Source organism: Pan paniscus, chromosome X (assembly GCF_029289425.2).
Source record: "Pan paniscus chromosome X, NHGRI_mPanPan1-v2.0_pri, whole genome shotgun sequence".
Classification (NCBI taxonomy): Eukaryota; Metazoa; Chordata; class Mammalia; order Primates; family Hominidae; genus Pan; species Pan paniscus.
This window is the reverse complement of record NC_073272.2, coordinates 115,751,113-115,763,393: the sequence shown is the minus strand read 5'-3', so window position 1 is coordinate 115,763,393 and position 12,281 is coordinate 115,751,113.

Sequence of the window (12,281 nt, the reverse complement as noted above, 5' to 3'; positions counted from 1 at the left end):
TGTACTTAAGTGTGTTTTTTTGGTGTCTAGTAACAGTATTTTTTTTTCCATGTTTAGCACTCCCTTAAGGACCTCTTGTAAGGCAGGTCTGTTAGCAATAAATTATCTTACCATTTGCTTGTCTAAAAAGGATCTTATTTCTCCTTCACTTATGAAGGTTAGTTTGGGTGGACATAAAGTTCATTATTGCAGTTTCTTTTCCCTGAGGATGCTGACTATAGGCCCCAGTCTCTTTTGGCTTGTAGGGTTTCTGCTAAAAGTTCCACCGTTAGCCTGTTGGGGTTCCCTTTTTTAGGTGATCTGGCCCTTCTCTCTAGCTTCCTTTTGTATTTTTTCTTTCACATTGACCATAGAGAATTTAATGACTATTTGCTTTGGGGATGGTTATCTTGTATAGTATGTTGCAGGGATTCTCTGAATTTTCTGAATTTGAATATCAACCTCTCTAGCAAGGTTGGACAAATTTTGTAGACAATATCCTCAAATATTTTCCAAGTTGCTTGCTGTCTCTCCCTCTCTGGAATGCTTATGAGTTGTAGGTTTTAACTCTTTACGTAATCCCTTACTTATTCAAGGTTTTGTTATTTGTTTAATTTTTTTAAAATTTCATCTGCCTTTTAATTTGAAGAACTGGTCTTCAGGCTCTGAGATTCATTCCTCATCATGGCCTATTCTGCTCTTGATATTTCTACTTGTGCTAGGAAATTCTTGTAGTGAGTTTTTCAGCTCTAGCGGATTGGTTTTGCTCTTTCTTAAAATATCTATTTTGTCTTTTATCTCTTGGTTAGTTTTACTGGATTCCTTATATTCCTTGAAATAGGTTTCAACTTCCTCCTGAATCTGAATTATCTTTGTTGCCATCCAGATTCTGACTTCTATGTCAGTCATTTTAGCTATTTTGTCTTTTTTTTTTTTTTTTTTTTCCGAGATGGAATCTTGCTCTGTCACCCAGGCTGGAGAACAGTGGTGCAATCTTGGCTCATTGCAGCTTCCGCCTCCCAGGTTCAAGCTGGGATTACAGGCATGCACCACCATGCCCGGCTAATTTTTATATTTTCAGTCAAGACAGGGTTTCACCATGTTGGCCAGGCTGGTCTTGAACTCCTGACTTTGTGATTTTGCGATCCATCTGCCTCGGCCTCCCAAAGCGCTGGGATTACCAGCCATGATGTCTGGCCTATTTTTTTCTTGTTAACAACTATTGCTGGGGAGCTAGTATGGTCCTTTGGATGCAAGGAGACGCTCTGGCTTTTAGAGTTGCCAGAATTTTTGCACTGGTTCTTTCTCATCCGTGTGGGCTGATGTACCTTTAACTGTGGTATATGTAATTTGAGTATAGTCAGCTTTGTTTCTGCATGTTTTCAGAAGGCTGAGACTTTGTGCAGCATCTTTATTTGTGGCTGAATTCTTGTCCTTGGTTTCACAGAGGGGTATATTAGCAAAGTATTTTTGGTGTTGAAGTTTGGGTTGTCATCCAGTAGATTGTACTTAAGCATAATGGCTGGCAGATAGGCTCTTACTCGGCCACACGGCTCCTCTGTATTTCCTCATGTTTGCAGCCATGCTCCTTCTCATTGCTGTGAGAGTGTGGGCATCTCTCCCACTCAAGTGCTGGCCACAGATATCAACTTGACATTCCTGGGTTGCACAGTGCAGCCCTGGTGGGAATTCAGGCTTTTTGTTTCCTCTTCAGCTTTGAGGCAGCATGGGAGGGAGACCCTTGGCAGTGGCAATGGCATAGTGCCTTTCACTTGTGTTTTGGGGCTCTACCCCAGAGAAACACAGAGCCACCGCCAATCAGAACAACAAGCCAGGTGTGAGTTGGCTGCATTGCAGGCTCAAGATGGAGGGAGGGGGCAGCTGCCTGGTGAAGAGTGGAGGGGTGGGGAGCTAAAGGAGAAGATCATCTGTCCTCTTCTCTGTACAGTGACTGCAGTGTACTGGAGTACTGGAGGTGCCAGCAAAGTGATCAGTGCCTTTGTGGTTTTTTGTTTGTTTGTTTTTTGCCAGCCCAAAGGCAACAAGAATGGCACTGCCGCAGTTGCAGTGGCAGATGGGCTGTCAGTTGTCTCTTGGAACTCCACCCCAGAGAAATACAGGGCCACTGCCAATGGGAATTTTCAGCTTCAGGTGGGGCAGCTGCACTGTGGGCCCAAACCAGGGGACATGCCTGGTGAAGAGCAGGGGATCTGTGGCTCACAGTGAAGAGAGACTGGCCTCCTCTCCAAATGGTGGTTGTGGTTGTTGTGTGCTGAGGGTGCAAGTAAAGTACTCAGGCTGTTTGTCCCTTCCCTAATCCAAGGGCAGCAGGGGTGGTACCACTGTAGTGGCAGTGACAAAGGGGCTGTCAGTTGCTTCTGGGAAGTTCATCCTGGAAAGACACAGAGCCACTGCCAATACAAAGTTCTACTGGGAGTAGGATGGCTGCACTTTTCCCATGCCAGGGGCCCTGCCTGATGAAAAGCAAGGGGTAAGAGGGTCTGTATTAGTCCATTCTCACACTGCTATAAAGAAATACCTGAAACTGGATACTTTATAAAGAAAGAGGTTTAATTGGTTCACGGTTCTGCAGGCTGTACAGGAAGCATGGCTGGGGAGGCCTCAGGAAACTCACAATTATGGTGGAAGGTGAAGTGGTAGCTGGAACTTCACATGGCCAGGAGCAGGAGCAAGAAAGAGAAGGGGGAGGTGCCACACACTTTTAAACAACCAGATCTCATGAAAACTCTATCATGAGAACAGTACCAAAGGGGGAAATTTGCCCCTATGATCCATTTACCTCCAACCAGGCCCCAGCTCCAACAATAGAAATTACAATTCAACATGAGATTTCAGCAGGGACACAAATCCAAACCACATTAGGGTCACAGAGAAGAGAGATTGGGCTCCTCTCCATATGGCTGAAGCATGATGGAGGTTCAACAAAGCAATCGGTGTCCTTATTCTTTCCCCAGCCCAAGGGCAATATGGGCAATACCACTGCAGTGGCAATGGCAGAAAAGCCTCTGGGTTGTCTCTTGGATTTTTCTGCCCAGAAAATTGCAGAGTCACCACTGATGAAGTGATCAGGTGGGAGCAGAGTAGCCATGCTGGGGGCCCAAGTTAGGAGGACCTGCCCAGTGAGGAATAGCCGGGGCCGGTACGCACGTGGAAACAGTCTGGCCACCTTTCCACAAGGCAGCTGTGATGTGCTGGAGGCCTGTGATAGATATTGGGCTCTTCACCCCAGACTGAAGGCAGAAGGGGTGGGAGCTGTGGCAGCAGCAAAAGCTGCAGGCCAGTCAGTAACCTCTGGGAGCTCTATCCTAGAGAAATGCAGAATTATGACTGGCCTGACTGCTCAGGCAGGGCTGGGATGGCTGCACTGGAGTCCTCCCAGGCCATTTGGCTTTGCCTGGTGAGGTATAATGGAGGCAAGGCCAGCTGTTCATCTGCATCTCAGCACCATAGATGCAGCACCTATCCTGAGAGTGTATGAGAGATCGTGGCCTCTCTTGTTGGTGAAGCTACAGAAACTGGCGTAGGGTGCTCAGGGGTCTAGGACACTTGGGGCCACACATTAGTGTGAGTGACAGCTCTGCCTAGACACCACACCACTCTCCATGTCAGTCTGGAGACCCAGGGGAAACGGGCCAGGGAGGATCTCCTATCCCCAGGATCACAAAGGTCTATGGCAGAAGTGTACATCCCTGGGAGATCTTGCTCGCTCACCATTTCCCCATGGTGGGAGCTTCCCTTGGCTCCTCTCTACTTCCTGTGGGTTGTGTTACTTCCTTAATGAATCCCAATATGTCCCCCTGGATAATCTATTTGAAGCGCTATGGTTTACTGTTCACTCTAGCTCCTCTCTGTGAGAGCAGCACACACTAGTTGCTTCTAGTCAACCATCTTGGCATCTCCCCTAGAAACTTTTATAAACACCTACAAAATGTGGAAGAACTGACAGTGAAAGCACTAGCCACTGCCCCAAGCCCTGACTCCCTGCCCAGTTTATGGAGTTAAGGGGAAGGGAGAGGATAGTAAATTATGATTATTGTCAAAACTGCCAGTTTACAACGAGAAGACTTTTTTCCCTCCCTATGTAGGAAAGGGTAGGGGACACCCCTTCCCAAAGTTAAGTGGAGGGAAGAACCAGGAGAATAGGATCTCCCTGAAAGAAAGTAAGGTTGGTGTTTCATTTCCTAGCTGGATACTTGTCAAGCTATAAACTACAGACCCATCTCTACACATCCATGAAAATTGGTGGACCTTGGTGAGATAATTCTTGGGAGAGCTTGATATATTTCTCTATGAATTGAAGTATACATAAATACATACGTGTTGCCTGCTTATCTTCCAGAGATTTCTGAAAGTGATAGGTTTTCATAAGTAGTTGGCAGCAGATAAATAGTAAAACACCATGAAGTCTGCCAGAAAAGAGGCTAGCCCTTCAATCCTTGAGGAAATGGAAGAGGACTTCAGCAGTTCCCAAGGCTCATCGTGAGGGAAACCAAGATTATAGAAGGAGACAGAGAGACAAGAGATGCAATGCTGTGGCCAGAGAAGAAGTTAATGGTGTGCACCATAAACAGGATCTTTTTTAAGAGGCTCCTCATTAATGAAAGAAGCTAAAATAAGGCTAAACATTACCCCAAGAAAATGACACCAATCCTCTATGTGAACCACTGCATTATTGAAGGCTGCCAGTAGGAGATAAGAACATACAAAGCCAGAGCAAATCCAGAGAGGACTCTTTATCAACAATAGATGACCAGTTGTATATGAAGAAACCCACTCTCTTTCCTATTTCCCTCTCAGACCCAGACTAGACAAGTTTAGGCCTTATGGGAATCCCAACTCATCTCTGCTCTCCTCTCAACCATATCGTTTCTTTTCCCTCTTTATGTCTCCCAAGCACAAGGTTAACCAGTAATGGGTGAGGGGAAAATTTTATGGAGACATGAGATTGGGGAGTTAAACTGAATTGGGCTGGGCTGAATTTTGTTAATCAACAAAAATGCACATAAAATTTTATATAATTTGCAATAAATTACTTTGTAGAAAAGGAACTTCCCACTGAATATAATGAAATCATGGATAGGAAAGTAACAAAAATGTTTGACATTTGCACCCCACTCTGTGAAGACTGCTGAAACAAGTTACATGTGTATTTCACAATGGTTAGCATGGTGCAAGATACATAAGAGATACATAATATATATGCAATGGTTGATAAAGAAGAGCATACTTAACTGGAAGCAGGGCCTGGGACAAACTATAGTAGCAAGGGGCAACACTCCTTTGGAAGATGTTTTGTTCTAGCAGAGAAGGAGGAGGAATATGGGGAAGTGAATAGGGGTGAGGAAAAAAATAATGAAAAGAAGGAAAAAACACACACTACAAAGTAAATTGTGAAGACAGTAGGATGTGTTAAAGGGGATGCTGAAAGAGGGAGTTATTAATAATGGCAATGAAAGTAGCAGAGAAAATCAAACAAAAGAGAACAAACAAGAGGACTGCATAACCACAGCATGTATACAATCACCATTATACAATTCAGTAAAAGTACATATGACTGTATAATGAAAGTAAATAAAATAATTACATAACTTTTAAACATGATAAGAAATGGAAACAAAGGCTTTATGTAAGCCCCACGGAATGTTTCCCATGAGAATTTAGGGGTTTGCACATTTAGAAATAAAACAGAAGATGTCTACTCACCTGGGTAAAAGGGACAAGAAGGCAAATATCCCTACAAGTTGCATATACTCAATGGCCCAGCAATTCTGCTTGGAATTGGAGTTTTTCCTATAGACAGACTCATACATGAACTTAGAGTTACAAAGATGGATGTACAACATACAGAAAGAACATGAGAGTGTGATCTAATATGTGACCTTGTGCAGAACAAGAAAGAAAAGATGACAAAGACACAGATAGTGGGCTGATGACACAACCCCAGAGCAGTAGTGAATATTGTATTAAAACCTGATTTTATGTATGTGTCTTGTAGTTTGGAGTTTTATTTCCCTTGCCGTGAAGTTCCATGCTGCAAAATTTTACACATAGAGAAAAGTGTGAATCCTAGATATAATGTATAATTCTATTGTCCTGAATTAATCATTATTCTAAGCAAGTAGTAACCTATAAAATTCAGAGAAAAGCTATGTTGCCTGCTTTTTCATCTGTTCTCTTTCCTACATAGAGAATTTTCTTAAGAATAGATGTCAGCATTTGAGCAAATAAGTTCTAATTGTACAGTAAATGCTTACCAAGGCCCTAAATCTTGACAGATCTTGAGCCTCTGGCTGTGTCTGTGCTTGCCAAATCTCAATATTTGAAAATATCGAAGTATGCAAATATTTTCCAATATTCCCTCAAATGCTTAGTGTAGATACAGAACTCGTACTTTTACTGAGCACCAGAACCACAGGCTGAGTCAGACTGGGAATACAAAAGAAACTGAAAAGGTGATATTTGAGGAACTCAAAAGGTACCACACTGAACCTAGGCCGATGCTCTGCTTTCCATCCCTACATGACTGCCTCATCATAAGTAACATCCCACAGCTGCTCTTCTTAGACATGAGATAATGCATGTAATCTCTTAGTTCAGTGCCTAACACATACTAAGTGATCATTTGCCCAGCTCATCTTTCTGACTCTAAACATATCATTTGACCCTCAGGCCTATAAAAAGTCTAAACCTTTTGATGATCTGTCCTCTAGCGCTTTGCTTTCTAATGTATGGTTTGTGAATCAGTAGCATGGGCATCACTGAGATGACTTTAAGAAATGCAGAATCTCAGGCTCCACTCTAAACCTACTGAATCAGAACCTGGATTTTTCTTTTTCTTTTTTTTTTAGACAGAGTCTCGCTCTGTCGCCCAGGCTGGAGTGCAGTGGCGCCATCTTGGCTCACTGCAAGCTCTGCCTCCTGGGTTCACGCCATTCTCCTGCCTCAGCCTCCTGAGTAGCTGGGACTACAGGTGCCCGCCACCACGACTGGCTAATTTTTTTGTATTTTTAGTAGAGACGGGGTTTCACCATGTTTGCCAGGATGGTCTCGATCTCCTGACCTCGTGATCCACCCGCCTCGGCCTCCCAAAGTGCTGGGATTACAGGCGTGAGCCACCGTGCCAGGCCAGAACCTGGATTTTAACAAGATACCCAGGTGATTCATATGCACAACAACAGAAGTTGCCAAACCTCAACAAATTATAATCAACCCAGATATTCAGTCTCAGTTGGTCTGGGGGAGAACAGGCATTATTTTCAAAATATTTTCAAAAGCCTCTCAGGTAATTCTAAGGTGCATCTAGGGTTGAGAATTACTACGGGGTTTTGCTCACGTCACTCCATTTTCTACCCTTTTGGTGTCAACTCTAGGTGAAAAACACTCTTTACTCAAAAGCAACTCAACTATGTGTTTGCGATCTCATTTATTCGTTCAGAAAGTACTAAGTGATTACTCTGTTCAAGGCGCCACGACAGCTTCCGAAAATAGCATTGTAAGCACGAATGACAATGCTCTGCTTCCATGAAGTTTGCATTGTACCATGATAGAATGGGCAAATTCATAGGCAATTAAATACAAGATAAGGATGAGTCATGTAGTAGCAGAAATACAGGGTAATTAGAAAGCAAACACAGAGGGCACTACATGATTATAGAGTAATCAACATTTTTTTCCAGATAAATACTTGAAAGCAAAACATCCAGATGAGCACATTCTTTATCATATTTGGTTCTCATACTGAAATTACGATAGTTGTCCTCAAAAAGATTTTCTCTGCTGAGACCTATCTGTAGTGCTTACCTAAGTACGACACGCCCCCTACCCCAAATGGTGGCATGAGTATTTTATGCAAAAAAGAAATAGCAATTTTGCCTCATGAAAAGCTAATCAGTACAGTATTTTTACCACTCAAAAGCTATTGAATAATTATAATAACATTTCTGTGAAGTCTTAGAATTCTTCTTTCCACCAGTTGCTAGATTGGCTACTGTGACTGAATTGACTGTCCTGTTCAGTGGATATATCCAAGTATCTGCCTGTCACTTTGTGAATAAATATTGTATTCATTTCATGTTGTATACAAGAATATGTATAAAAAACAGTAAAACTTAAGTTACAAATGCCCTCACTGCCACTTGATTTTCACAATTAACCAGTTTAGTGAAGTCGTGATTAAAAGTCAAGGGCTCTGGGGCGGGGAAAAAAGGCCTATTCCAATTGAGAGTTTGCAACTGGGAAGTTCTGAAGACCTGGGTTCTTGGGCTTCAGTTTCTTATCTCAAAGTAGGAATAATAATAGTATCTATCTCATAGAAGTACTGTGAGGCTTAATCATTTGTGTAAAGCTTATAGCTCTGCCTAGAACAAAGTAACATTCAGTATTAAGTGTTGTTGTTCTAGTTAATTGCAAATTCTCTGAATATATGAGTTCCAGCCAGTGTTTAGAGTCACAAGTTGAAAATGTCACTTTTTCTATTAAAGCCTCATTACGTTACTAAAAATATTTCCATCTATAGTGCAACATGTGAAATATTCTTTTTTTCTTTATCTTTTTTTTTTTTTTTTTTTTGACAAGGTCTCACTCTGTCGCCCAGGCTGGAGTGCGGTGGTGCGATTCGGCTCACTGCAATCTCTGCCACCCGGTTTCAAGCAATTTTCCTGCCTCAGCCTCTCAAGTAGCTGGGATTACAGGTGCCTGCCACCGTGCCTGGCTAATTTTTGTATTTTTAGTAGAGATGGGGTTTCACCATGTTGGCCAGGCTTGTCTTGAACTCCTGACCTTGTGATCCACCCACCTCGGCCTCCCAAAGTGTTGAGATTACAGGTGTGAGACACCACACCCGGCCCATGTGAAATATTTCAACAGCATCATTAGACAAGCTACTGAAAGGAAAAGCAGTGTTGGAACAAATATTTGTAGAAGACTGTTACACTGCTGACCACGGTAAACCTTATACTATTTTTTGTATGGCTCAATGATCAATGATCATGTCACATATGAGTGCTTGGTGAGGAGCAATAGTTCTTGGGTCTGGAGAGGCCATTAGTAACACATTTGGAGTCTTTCTTTAAGTCATGCATTTCCCATGATGTATAGATTTTAATTTAAGTTCATTTGGCTACCAAAGCCCTTTACTTAAATTAGCAAAGGATTGATTTAAAATAGTAATAAAAGTAAATGGTATCTTAATGAGCATCACAGTAATTGTATAACAGCTTAAGTACTATATTCATAGAAACAAGAGGACAAGAAGCTGATTATGATCACAAATAAATAGTTATTAGCCATAGGTCAGACTTCCGTTCCTTTCTTTGTATTTTTGGTCTTGGGGCCAGAATAGTTTCATGTAAACAAAATAATTATTCTTCCTTATCTTCCTGTTCCTTTTGCTATATTAATACATATTTGGCATGCCCCCATATACTGTTTATGGCAAAATGAGATGAGTGAGCTAATTCAGATTAAATAGCTGACTTTTCACCCGAATCCCTTGCCAAAGACAAACTGAACTTTTAAAGGTTTGGCGATGTGAGTTTATTTTTGCATTCTTTTTTTTTTTTTTTTTTTTACTTGGAGGCATCTTGGTATAATTTTACTTTCATGCATTTTGTAGTGGTTGGAAATGTAAGGTGTTTGGGGAGTTTATTTAAATTAGTGTAGTAGAATATTTATGTAAGCCATCTCATTTTTAAACATTACAGAAGGGGATATCAGTGTAAATGTAAATAATTCTATACATATTTTACATCCCTGATGATGTTTTTAAAGCTTTTTGCAAATAAATGTATATAATTATAATTTGTCAATTTACAATGATAAAAAAGCTTCCTTGAAATGTTGACTGTAGCTCAACACAAAGCATTCAATTACAAAGAAAGAAAAAGATCAAAATACGCACAAGTTTAGGACTGTGGACCAATAAATTTCAAACTTAGCTATAAATAAGATTGTTTCAGAAAAGGGGAATCAATTTTTTATTCTAACTCTCAATGTTTTCCCACAACCAACCAAAAATATGAGAATAGAAAATTGGATGGAATTACAGTACTAACAGTTCTACTTCATATGTTGTCGAAATAGACTTGAGTAGCCAGACACAAGTATCTTGAAACTTAATGGAAATAATTCAGGATCTGTGCCCTCAAAAAGGTTATCATATAAGGTTAGGCAGCCCAGATAGGTCAATTAGTTACAGTAATTTGAAGAACAAAGCCAACTCAGCTTGTGCTGTTCCTCTGTCTTGTTTTGGAGTGGGGAGTTAAAATGTGCTGCAAAGTTGGCTTTGGTCATAAAGAAATCTTTTAACCTGTGGGAATTTTTTCAACTTAGCTACTATGAATCTTTATCATCAACAACATTATTGTCTTCACAGTAGAATTTCAAGGATAATATTCATACCTCAAAAGATGTACTTCATACATTACTAATCAATTCTCTATTGGCTCCTCCACAGAGATTTTCATAGATCAGTTTAAAAATTTTTTTCAATTTCCTTCTTAATTTCTTCATTGACCCACTGGTCTTTCAGGATCATATTGTTTAATTTTCATGTGTTCATATAGTTTCCAAAATTTCTCTTGTTATCGATTTCTAGTTTTATTCCACTGGGGTCAGAGAAGATGCCTGATGTTATTTTAATTTTTTTTGAAAGTTTTAAGACCTGTATTGTAGCCTAATACATGGTCTGTCCTTGAAAATGATCCATGTCTTAAGAAAAAGAATGTGTATTCTGCAGCCATTAGATGAAATGGTCTGTAAATATCTATTAGATCCATTTGGTCTATAGTGCAGATTAAATCCAATGTTTCTTTGTTGATTTTCTGTCTAAAATAATCTGTTCAATGCTGAACGTGGGATGTTGACTTTTCTAGGTATTATTTTACTGGGACCTATTTCTCTCTTTAGCTCTAATAATATTTGCTTCATTTATCTCGGTGCTCCAGTGTTGGGTGCATGTCTATTTACAATTATTATATTGCCTTGCTGAATTGATCCCTTTATCATTATATAATGACCTCCTTTGTCTCTTCTTATAGTTTTTGTCTTGAAATCTATTTTGTCTAATATGAGTTTAGCTACTGCTGTTCATTTTTGGTTCCCATTGCCATGGAATATCTTTTTCCATCTTTTTATTTTCAGTCTATGTGTATATTTATATGTGAAGTGTGTTTCCTGTAATCAATGGGTCATTGAGTCTTATTTCTTTATCTGTTCAGAAATTCTGTCTTCTGATTGAAGAGTTTATTCAATTTACATTCAATGTTATTATTGATATGTTTGGACTTACTTCTGCTATTTTGTTTTTTGTTTTCTGGTTGTTTCTGGTTTTCTCCTTCCTTCCTGTCTTTCTTTTAGTGAATGTGATTTTCTGTGATTGTATAATTTTATTTCTTCCTTTTTATTTGTTTGTGTATCCATTGTATATTTTTTGATTTTCGGTTACCATGAAGCTTGCAAATACTCTCACATGATGCATAATTTTGAGCTGATAACTTAACACTGCTTAAATAAACAAGCTAACTAACAAGCAAGAAGAAAACTGTTGAAATCTCTACACTTTAACTTCATCCTCTCACTTTTAAATTTTTTTTTGTTTCTATTTATATCCTATTGTATTGTCTGTGTCTTCAAAAGTTGTTGCAGTTATTTTTGATTGGTTCATCTTTCACTCTTTCTACTTAGAATAATAATGGTTTACACACCACAAGTACAATGTTATAATATCCTGTTTTTCTGTGCACATAACTACTGTCAGTAAATTTTGTATCTTTTTGAAATTCCTTAGCTTTTGTTTATCTGGGAAAGTCTTTATTTCTCCTTCGTGTTTGAAGGATATTTTACCTGGGTATACTAGTATTTTCAAATAGCCTGTCTTCAAGCTCACTTATTCTTTCTTCTGCTTGATCAGTTTTTCCATTAACAGATTCTGATGCATTCTTGAGTATGTCAGTTGCATTTTTTCAACTCTAGAATTTTTTCTTGGTTCTTTTTAATTATTTCAATCTCTTTGTAAAATGTATCTGATAGAATTATGAATTCTTTCTCTGTGTTATCTTGAATTTCTTCAATTCAGCTCTTTTGAATTATCTGTCTGAAGGTTCACATACCTCTGCTTCTCCAGGATTGGTTCCTGGTGCCTTATTTAGTTCATCTGGTGAAATCATGTTTTCCTGAATGGTACTGATACTTGTAGATGTCTCTCTTTTGGCCTTAAAGAGCTCTGTATTTATTGTAGTCTTCATAGTCTTGGCTTATTTGTACCCATACTTCTTGGGAAGTCT